The sequence below is a fragment of the Sus scrofa genome, chromosome 10 (assembly GCF_054392235.1).
Source record: "Sus scrofa isolate SSC_HxYL_T2T_F1_AM1 chromosome 10, Sscrofa_HxYL_maternal_Yorkshire_Landrace_v2.0, whole genome shotgun sequence".
NCBI lineage: Eukaryota > Metazoa > Chordata > Mammalia > Artiodactyla > Suidae > Sus > Sus scrofa.
This window is the reverse complement of record NC_139392.1, coordinates 75,910,872-75,922,543: the sequence shown is the minus strand read 5'-3', so window position 1 is coordinate 75,922,543 and position 11,672 is coordinate 75,910,872. Positions and strand designations below refer to the sequence as shown.

At 41.0% G+C, this 11,672-nt stretch overlaps 1 protein-coding gene across 2 annotated transcripts in view; it reads left to right on the top strand.

Moving 5' to 3' along the window:
• The first annotated feature begins 1,153 nt into the window (after positions 1-1,153).
• Positions 1,154-11,672, top strand: part of APBB1IP (amyloid beta precursor protein binding family B member 1 interacting protein) — a 115,300-nt gene continuing 104,781 nt past the window's right edge. For both annotated transcript variants that reach the window (XR_014818010.1, XM_003130751.7), the window contains exon 1: positions 1,154-1,291. The gene's annotated coding sequence lies outside the window, so the exon portion shown is untranslated. The remainder of the gene's footprint in view (positions 1,292-11,672) is intronic.

Below are 11,672 nucleotides of genomic sequence, written 5' to 3'. Positions count from 1 at the left end.
TCAACTTCCACGTTTTCAAATCTCCCCCCTTTCCATCTGGAGACTCCACTCCCAAAAGTCAGGGGGTGAGGGTGTATTTCTAGTTAGTCCTTTGAGATTACAAATCGACTAACTAAAAATAGCCAGGTGCATGTGGATTATTCCTTTTTCAACACTGTATCTCCAAAATACAATCTTAGAAGTCGCATTGCTGTCTCAAAGGTCATTGCGGGAGTTCCCTGGTGGCCTGGAAAGTTAAGGATCCAGTGTTGTCACTGCTGTGGCTCCAATCACTGTTGTAACTCAGGTGCAGTTTCTGGCCCAGGAACTTCCTCATGCTGCCCACGTTACCAAAAAAAAAAAAAAAAAAGTCATTGCTGAGGTAAATTAAATAGTTGCTACCAATAATGTCCCCTCCACGGTGTCTGGACCATTTTGAACTTCCACCAGCAATATGGGAGAGGCCACATCCTCGCCCACCAACTGAGTGTCGTTAAGCTTTGGGGCGAAGGTTTGCCAATCTGATAGGATAGTTGAAAAACCGCCTTTCCTCTGCGGGTCGCGCCCTTCCACACCCAGGCACCAGTGGAGACCGAGGAACCCCGGCCTTGGCGCCTCCCCTCCCACGAAGGCTGCTCCACTCTGGCTCCCACGACCCCAAAGGGCAGCCAGTGCGTGGCCGGGAAGCGGGCCTTGCATAACCCGCCTGAAAGAGGAAGCTCAGAAAGGGCTGAAGTCAACACTTAGGAAGACCGTTGCAAAAAAAAAAAAAAAAAAAAAAAATCGACTTCTCAAGCTTTTGTGGAATCATCATCGGGCCCCCAAGCCCTTAGCCACCCATATATCCAAGCGACAACGAAGCGGACAGTCCCAAGATAGGGGGGCGCGTGGCCCAGGTAGGGGAAGGATGAGAGAGGCAGGTGCAACTTCTCCCAGAAGTAAAACCAAATTGTTTGCTTCGGGAGGGTGTGGGCGGGGTAAGACGAAATGAGACCCGGACCCGCTGAGTCGCAAGAAGCCGCGTACTAGAGCTAGAGGCGCCTTAGTCCACGTGCGTGGGTGTGTCTCTAACCCTGCGTCCTCCTTGCCCCTGGATGCGAGAGGCTAGCCAGCGCCCCACGTCTGCGCGCTGTGTGAGAAGGGCAGGGCTGACACCACTTCCTCCCCCTGCCGCAGACCCGAGCCCGGGCGCTACAGAGTGCACAGCGTCGCCTTCCCGGCCGCCGCCCCGACGCCGGCCGCTCCCCGCCGCGCCCGCAAGTCCCCGCCGAGACCCCACCAAGTCCCCGCGCCGCCGTGCACAGCCGTCGAGGTAAGCGGCGCCCGCCAGCCCCGGGATACCGGGAGCTACACCGGGAAACGAGGGGCTATCGTCCGACCAGGAGCTCGGCCCGTCGGGTCCGAGGCCCGACCCAGCTCTCGGTGCTGGCGCTGTGAACGCGCGCTCCCCGCTTGGCTCCCGAGGGCGGTGGGCCCTCGGACTCCGCTGTGAGGATCCCTCATCCCTGTACTTGACCGAGCTCCGCGGGGGGTTGGAGCTAGGGCTCGCCTTCCCCGCGTTCCTTTTCACCAGATTTGACTGATTTCCTGCCCAGAAAATTGCTACAAGGTCAAACGGGGAACTGGCCCGCACCCTGGCCTGTTAAGCAGGTCCGGGAACCCCAGTCTCACCGACGCTGAAGGAATTTCTGGGGGCCTTTCAGGGCGCTGTAGGGTGAATTCAAGTCGTGTGAGAATTTGATAGTGATTTCAGTCTGATGCATCTTAGAGTACTTCCTTCCTTGAAAACTTCCAGACAACTGTTCCTCCTCTTCACAAATAATTTTTCCTCCGAATTATTGCCTTTTCATTTTAAAATAAGATAAAAGAAAGATTTGGACCCCGGGCACAAGTTTTGTAATTTGGCTTGGAATGAATATCCAGACTGCTCTTTTCTAGCGTGAAGCAAACTAACTGGATGTCATTATATCCAGGAGGATGAGGGGACTGTCCCTGAAAACCTTGCCCAGTCCACCTTTTATTTTCCTGCTGGGAAGGTATTTCTTATCATTCATACCGCTGTGGAACGCTAAACATGTGTTTTCCTAGAGCCACTCACGGCAGAGCAGTTCAAAAATAACTTTTAATGTGATCATTTTAGGAGAGGTGGAGTAACAGGAAAATAACATAAAGTAAAAGCTCATGAGTTTATTACTCCGCAAGTTATGATTTCTGGTGGTCTAATGTGGTTTAAATAAAGGTAGGTATGCTAGCTACTATTAATTTTAAAGTCTAGGCCTCTGAGCCGAGGTTGTCCCTTTGAATAAACCTCCAGTGGCACTGTTCTCTCCTGTCTCACTGAAATGCTAGGATGGCACATGGGCAATAAAGCTGGCTAGCAAAATATCAGAGGATCTACTATGAAACTTCTGTAATGTCTTCCGGATGGTATTTCCTGTTTGCTCAACGTGTTGTGAAAGGTTTAAGAAATTTAATGTCATCCTCAGACTATTAATACTTAGTAATTTTCATACTATTACTAATATTTGTGTCTTTGGGTATTTGGAAGACTTGAGTCCTGTTCCGTATCTGCCTTTAGAAAGGACAAGCTTGATTAGGTTGCTTCATATCTCTCTGGACCTGAAGTAACTTATCAGTAAAGATCATTGCCTGCTTCTGTCTGACATTAAAATAGCAATTGAGGAATTGCCATAATTCTTTGAATTTGTCCTGTCTGGAATGCTGACGAAGTTAAAATTGCTGATCAGTAACAAAGGAGAATGGAGAAAATAATAATAATAACAGACATTGTTAGATTCTGAAATATTTTGAGGCCTTGTGTTTCTAAAATGTTCCTTATTTTTAAGTCAATTTCTGGTGTATATGTAAAATGGCAAATTTTCATTCTATGGAAAAACTTTGTAAGGAGTTCATGTGCCCAAGCTTGGTTAGGCAGATACTAGATTTCAGAATTCTTTAATTATTACATCTCAAGAAATGTAACTTTGTAATATGGATTACTTTAAATCTTAAGCACAGTATTTACTAGGTTATCTGTTATCCATTAAATATTTTGTATGAGAAAAATCCTGAGAATGTATACCAATCACCTGCTATTTTTGCCCTTTTTTCACTTGTAAATAAAAAGTTCTAGATATTTTTATATTATAGGAATGAGCTGTGGGAGTTCCCTGGTGACTCAGTACGTTAAGGATGTGGCATTGTCACTGCCATGGTGTGGGTTTGATTCCCTGGCCCGGGAACTTCTGCATGCTGCAGGTGCAGCCAAAAACCAAAAATAAATTTAAATATATTAAAAAAAAGAATGAGCTACTTATAATATTTGTTGCCATAAGTGTCTGTGTTTGATATGCCACTTTGATTGATGTAGCTTTGTAGTATTGTATGAAGTTTGGGAGGGTTAAGCCTCCTGCTTTGTTCTGTTTACTGAGGCTTGCTTTAGCAGTTCTGGGGCTTTTATGGTTCCACATAAATTTTAGGATTATTTGTTCTAGTTATGTGAGAAATGTCATGGGTAACTTGATAGGAATTGCATTAAATCTGTAGGTTGCTTTGGGTAGTATGACTGTTTTAACAATATTAATTCTTCTAATTCAGGAGCATGGGTTATTTTTCTGTTTCTTTGACCAGCTTCAATTTCCTTTATTAAAAATGTTTTGTAGTTCTCGGCATATGTCTTTCACCTCCTTGGTAAGGTTAATTTCTAAGATGCCTTTTTTTTTTTTTTTAATGTGATTTTAGAGGGATTATTTGTTTACATTCTCTTTCTGATATTTCACTGTAAGTGTAAAGAAGTGCACTTGGCAACCGATTTCTGTATGTTAATCTTCTATCTTGCTGAATTCATTTATCAGTTCTGGTGGTTTTCATGTGGAGTCTTTAGGATTTTCTATGTATAGTATCATGTCATCTGCATGATAATACCACTTTGAACTTCTTTAAACCATTCTGCTTTCAAAAAGCATTATTATTTCAATTTATTTCTAATCCTCTTCAATTTTATTTTATTTCTTTTTATACCTAATATCTTCTAGCAAGTCCCTGAATCTTATGATAAGTTTGTGTTTCATAGTCTATCACACCAAAATATTTATAACTGTATAGGACCTATGGACTTTATTTGATAAGCAATAGAATGATTTTAAGAATTCTGGCCTAAATGTAGAACACATATTATTATTAACATAATATTTTCAGTATGAAAAAAATATATGTTTTATGGCAGTTTTGTCATCCTAAAGTGGCAAGAAACTTAAAGTTTAGGACCTAATAAGTGCCAGGATTTAAAGTATTAGATTGGCACGCTGGTTGTGTAGAGAGGTTTACATGTATTACAGTTGTAATTGTCATGAGAAATGACTTTTAGAGGAAGTTTGCTATATATCTGGAAAGGACAACAATTATATTTCTCTTGAGAAGAGAGAATAGCAGCAGTGAGGAATGACATTGAACTGTTCTTTCATCAGTTAAGTGGCTAGATTGTACATATAGCATGACAAGGCAGTGTCTGAAAATGGCATCTTAGGGACTAATGGATGTGACCCACCATCACTGCCTCCCCATCACCTAGCCAAATCCCTGGCATCATGGTGGGACTCAGGTAGTGTTTCCTAAATGTACAGATATATCAGTTCCACTTCTGATATGTTCCATCCATATGCTGTAAGCCCCTGAAACCCAGCTGGCTCCATTGGTACCAACACTGATGCTTGAGCAGGCAGAGAGGTAGCACCACTCCCAGGCACCACACCTTCTCAGCACATATTCTAGAGCTTGAATTCATGACTCTATTTACAAACATTTCCTGAACATCATCTAGGTACTTGAATCATTAAGAATCAGATTATAAGAGCTATTGTCTTCTCTGTCAGCTTAGTTTCTTTTTTATCACCAAATGTTAATCATAAATAATACATATAATTACTTAGCTTATACTGTGTACCAGGCCCTGTGCTAACTAATTTTGATGTGTCATTTCATTAATCCTCACATCCTGGGCTTATACTGTTATTGTTCCCTTTTATCATTGAAGAAATGAAAGCACAGACAGGGTAAGAAACTTACCCAGGGAGTAAGAAGTAGAGCTGACCTTTGAACTGAGCCAGTATGACACCAGCACTCAAGATGCTGTACCAAGGACCCAAATGGAAAAAGGAAAAAAAAAAAGCCTTTCCTGAGTGAAGTTTTGGTTGAATAGGGGAGACATACATTGGTAGGTACAATTCCACACCTGATATTACAATTCAACATGTGACTGACAAGCATCATGTGCTCTGGGAACATCAGATTCCTACACCACACTGAAGTTAGGGAAGATGAAATAAATGTAGGCCAGCAAGGGACTGGCCTTGTGATAGAGGGAAGACAAGATATCATCACTCATGAAGTTACTATCTCTTTTTCTGAAGTTATTATCTTTGTATATATATATTTTTTAAAATCTGCTTTGGGAGCAATCATGTGATTTCATTTTTATCTGTCTTGATAGCTAGCTCACAAGGTTGATTAAATCAATGAAGCTGTGAGTAGATTTTTTTCTAATTCTTCTGGGGATCCTTCTGATTTGATCTCACATGACAGACTCATCAACGAGGTGGCTCTAGGCTGGGGGAGGAGGATGGATGCTAAATCACACAGCAATTATGTGTCCTTAAACTGGCTGGAAGATTTATGTCCATAGATCTATATCATATCAAACTGCAGAGAAAATAGAGTGGTAGTAGAACAGGAAAACTCTGGATGGGATTTATTTTTTCCTTCCTTTTTTTACTATGAAATATTTCATACATATAACATGATTTAAGATATATATGTCAATTGTAGCAAATAATAATAAAGCCAATATCTGTATACCTACCACCTTGCTTAAGAAGTAAAATCTTACCAGTGTGTCTTCTGACTTCCTCCCAATAGCCTTACTCTTTTTTCTTGATAGAGGTGGACATTATTCTGAATGTGCCAATCTTATTTTTTTTCCTTTCTTTCTTTCTTTTTTTTTTTTTTTTTTTTTTTTTTTTGGCCATACCTGTAGCATGTGGAAGTTCTTGGGCCAGCCATCAAACCTGCATCACAGCAGCAACCCAAACATTGCAGTGACAACACTGGATCTTTAACCCACTGCACCACAAGGGAATCCAGAATGTGCTGATCTTTTAAAAAACACTTAGAAAGCATGTACATGCATTTACATAGATGGCTTACTGGGGGTTAGAGTACATTGGCACTTGGAAAACTGAAATTAGAATTTCTACTGACTGTAAGCATGGTCAAAAAATAGGCCTACTGAGAGAGGGAGGGAGGGAAGAAGGAAGGAAGAAGGACAGAAGGTAGGAAGGAAAGGAAAGGAAAGATAAAACCAGATTTTTGGGGATCCTAATGCTTTAACTCTTCTTTCAAAACTTGGTGAAAGAATTGACCGGCAATCTTTATTGTATAGGTAAAGCTAATCAGTAACATTTCATGCCCATGACACGTGACAGTAAACATTCTTTTTAATAAATGGGAGAACAAAGAATGAATACTAAAAAGCCCCATATTTATACATAAATTCATCATCAGTGACATGGGCCTTAGGCAGTACAAGGTTTCTATTATTGTAAGTTTAACAGAAAGATTCTGAAGGAGGGAGGACAAGGGCCTTTTCCACAAAGGAGCTTTTTGTGCCCCCGGGGTTAAGATATTTATATTTTAAAAATCTAAGACCAGGTTCAGACGAGAGGGAAGATTCGTCATTGCACAGCTGGATAGCAAATGGACACTAGTGTTAGTGCAGGGCTGAAGGTTCACTGTTAGCAGTTGAAGAATGTTAGATGACACCTGTGTGACATTTGGGAAGCTGATGGGGGTTATTAGGAAGTAGCTACTGAGATGGCATAACTGATATTTCATTTGTTTTAGTTGTAATAGGCATTAGGGCAGTGTAATTATGAAACAGTCACACTTAATGAAATACTGCTTATATCATTGATTAGCATTTGATAGACGATTTTTTCCACAAACAAAAGTCCAGTTTTCCTATTATATGTAGAATGGATAAACAACAAGGTCCTACTGTATAGCACAGGGAACTACATTCAATACCCCATGATAAACCATAATTAAGAAGAATATGAAAAGTATATATATACTATATATAGTAAAAACACAGTCTCAAAAATAAACTATACTTCAATAAAGTAAGTTTTAAAATAAAATTTTAGAAAAGATTTTTAAAAGTCCAATTTTCAATGAAGTGCATTATTAGGATTTCATCTCAAAAAGGAAAGAACCAATGAATTAGTTATGTGGCAGAAAAAAATACCGCAGAATCTTTTTCAAGTGACTTGTAGAATGATCTCAATTCCATGACTGATTGAGTAAATTTGTCTCAAGGCTGTTGTGTTTATAGTATTAATGACCTTTTTCATCTTGGCTGATTTCATAAAATTCACAGCTGATAAGTCAATTGATTAGGCTTGAGATGTAGCATTAATTTGTTTTGTTTTAGAGGAATGACTTCCTTCTGATTAAATTTCATAAATGATATGTCTTAGCAAAACAAGACTCTTTCTTAACAGATCAGGACTGCTTGTTGAATAATGCAGTGCGTTAAATTTTCTCCATGGGGAGTTCCCTTTGTGGCTCAGCAGTAATGAACCCAGCTAGTATCGATGAGGAGGCAGGTTTGATCTCTGGCCTTGCTCAGTGGGTTAAGGCAACTGGTGTTGCCATGAGCTCTGGTGTAGGTCGCAGGCGCAGCTCAGACCTGGCGTTGCTGTGGCTGTGGTGTAGGCTGGCAGCTACAGCTCTGATGACCCCTAGCCTGGGAACTTCCATGTGCTGAGGGTGTAGCCCTAAAAAGACTGAAAAAAAAAAAAATTCCCTCATGGTATACAGCAAACAGAAATGAAGTGGCTTGGGCCAGGAATGTGGATAAGTGCACTGTGATGCACTGAGCAGGTGGCTCTTAAGACCACTGTAGAATAGAAAAGCCAAACTGCCAAGGGAGCTCACTGCACTGACCATCAGCACAGAGAAGCATCCCTCCAGAGGTGGGTTCTGTGTTTACACAAACGCTTGAGCTGAATGAAGCTCTATCAGCATGCTGTCGCTGGAACTTTTTTTCTCTTCTTCAGTTTCATCACGTATCTGTTGAGGGCCACCCCTGTGCCAGAGTGGAAGGTATAAAACAGAATAAGATCTGGTACCAACACCTCAAGAAGCTTTAGTCCAGTGGGAGATGCAGGCCTACAAATAAACACATTTCAGTGTGTGATGTGCATAATCTGGTGAAGAGAGTGATTATAGGGAGGACATTGTAGGGGGATGACCAAGAGACACTTTGAAGGTTAAGATATATCTGAGAGGCTGAGTGGATGAAAACTACTCCAGGCACACAAGTATGAAATAGTTTGGCAGTGCTGGAGCGGAAGGTGCAGTGGGAAAGGAAATAGGGAGATTCTGATTTAACTCTTGGTGAGTAATATTCAGATTACATTCACATGATACAGTCATCACAATCTACCTTCTTTGAGTCAACACTAGTGTAATAACAGAACTGTAGCCCTCTGGACCAGCCCTGTCCAATACAGATATAATACAAGCCACATAGATAGCTTTAAAGTTTCAAGAAGCCATGCTAGAAACGGTAAAAGAAAGAAAGAAAGAAAGAAAGAAAGAAAGAAAGAAAGAAAGAAAGAAAGAAAGAAAGAAAGAAAGAAAGAAAGAAAGAAAGAAAAAGAAAGAAAAGAAAGAAAAAGTGATGTTAATTTTATTTTTTATGCTTTTTAAAATTAGAGTATAGTTGATTTACTGTCTTGTGCCAGTTTCTGCTCTACAGCATAGTAACCCAGTCATACATATATATTCCTTTTTCTCATACCATCTTCCATCATGTTCTATCCAAAGAGATTGGATATAGTTCCCTGTGCTGTACAGTAGTACCTTATCCATTAAATGTAATAATTTGCATCTACCAACCTCAAACTCCCAGTCCATCCCACTCCCTCCCCCCAACCCCTTGGCAACCACAAGTCTGTTCTCCATGTCTATGAGTCTGTTTCTGTTTTGTATATAGGTTCATTTGTGCCATATTTTAGATTCCACGTATTAGTGATAGTATGTGATATTTGTCTTTCTCTTTCTGACTTATTTCACTTTGTACGAGAATCTCTATTTGCATCCATGTTGCTGCAGATGCCATGATTTCTTCCTTTTTTATGGCTGAGTAGTATTCCGTTGTATACATGTACTACGTCTTCTTAGTCCGTTCATCTGTTGATGGCATTTATGTTTTTTCCATGTCTTAGCTATTGTGAATTGGGCTGCTATGAACATAGAAGTGCATGTATCTTTTTTTCCAAAATGATTATTTAATGGCTTCATGTTAATTACACTAAGTTGCATTAAATTTAAGTAATATTAAAATTAATTACCAATGAACTCTTTTATTCTTTCTTTTTTCTTTCTGAGTCTTCCAAGTCCAGCATATTTTACACTGCCAGCACTTCTCAATTCAGACTAACCATAGTTCCAATGCTCAATGGCCACATGTTGTTAGCGGCTACTGAGCTGGATGGTACAGCTCTAGATAACTGCACAAATATTGTATCCTGACTCTGTGTTGACTGTTCAGCTGCATGGAGAATATTAGATGCTTTATGACAGAAGCTAAAGAAAAAAAGTGTGGGAAAACATTTTATATTACTGTGGGGTCTGTCCTTGAAATCTGATTTTAATGCGTAATTAAACTTAGACCCAGAATGTTTTATTAGCCCTCTAGCAACAAAAACAAACAACTTCAAATTACCATTGCTTACTCTTATTTGTTCTCTTCCCCTCTCCCCTCCCCCATTTTTTTTTTTCCCTAAAAGTAGCTGGGACTGAAAAGAGTGAGGTAAACGATGGAACAGCATGCCCTAAACCCACATCCTGCAAAATGTGATAAGTTGCCCTAGGCAACAGTGGTTGTCAACTTTTTTTTTTTTTTCTTTTTAGCTTCCACCTGCTAGTTCACAAACACAACATACCTTCATCAACAGCAACTGTCTTTGCCAGTGATTCTCAACTGCAGAAATAAACCTCCCTTTCAGGGCAGAGAGAGAGTGATACATTTGGATTGTGGAGTTGGAGGTGCCATGGGTGTGGTTTGAAAAAGCCTCAGGGAGCTTCTGATGCAGTTTCTCTCTTGTTCAGAATGGTTAAGAATCTCTGTCCCAGACCCGCTACTTCCATATGTCCTTCCTAGTGACTTAGTCTTTTAAAAATATGCCTGGACCATGAAAAAAAAAATGGCAGACAAAAGTAACCATCAGTTACTTGGGACTTGGGAACATGCGTGGTGATATGTGAATAAGTGACTGATGTTCGTTTCCACTGGTGGTTTTAGAAGGAGAATAGAGTAATAAAAATCATGATGATAATGGTGATAACAATATCAGCTGATATTAGTACCACTAATATCACTTTATATGTGCCAGATGCTATAGTAAGCACTTTATAGACATCTTCTCATCCCTGTGACATAGGGACTGTTTTCACTGCTGTTTTATGAATGAGGAAACTAAATCAACAGAGAGGTTAAATCACTTGCCAGGATCACCCAGCAGTTGAGTGTATTTACTGGGTACACAGTGTGTGTCACATTCTTGGGTGAAAATGCAAGAGTCCATGCCTCAAGTCAGTGTGATGTGAAAGACAGACATGAAGTCAATTGTATTAGAGCTGGAAATATGGATACTGTAAGAGCAGCATTAGCAAAGGAGCTGCCATATTCCACCTCTTAATAGTCATAGTCTCTGTCTTCAGAAGACCACGTTTGGGGTTTTGGGGTTTTTTTGCGTGTGTGTCTTTTTAGGACCGCATCCCTGGCATGTGAAGTCCCCAGGCTAGAGGTCAAATCGGAGCTGTAGCCAGCTGACCTATGCCACAGCCACAGCAACGTCAGATTCGAGCCATGTCTGAAACCTACACCACAGCTCACGGCAGTGTTGGATCCTTAACCCACTGAGTGAGACCAGAGATCGAACCTGTGTCTTTTTTTTTTTTTTTTTTTTTTGTCTTTTTGCTATTTCTTGGGCCGCTCCTGCGGCATATGGAGGTTGCCAGGCTAGGGGTTGAATCGGAGCTGTAGCCACCAGCCTACACCAGAGCCACAGCAACGCCAGATCAGAGCCGCGTCTGCGACCTACACCACAGGTCACGGCAACGCCGGATCCTTAACCCACTGAGCAAGGGCAGGGACCGAACCCGAAACCTCATGGTTTCCTAGTCGGATTCGTTAACCACTGCGCCACGACAGGAACTCCCGAACCTGTGTCTTCATGGATGCTAGTCAGATTCATTTCTGTTGAGTCATGATGGTAATTCCATGTGGCATGATTTTGAACATGAGCTTTCAAATTACACCTGGACAGTCTGGTCCACTGCTCACATGAACTTGCACAAATTATTGTTTTTCCAGGCTTGAGTTTTATAACCTATAAAATTGGAATAATGTCACCATATCATAGGGTTGTTGTGAGAATTGAATGAGCTAGTAGAGGTGTCTGATTTGTAGTAATTGTTCCACATCTGTAAGTCCTACTCTTCTTGTTTTAGAGTAGGTGCTAGGAGTTCCCTGGTGGCTCAGTGGGTTAAAGACCTGGAATTGTCACTGCTGTGGTTTGGGTCTCTGCTCTGGCTTGGGAGTTTCTGCATGCTGCAGGCGCAGCCCA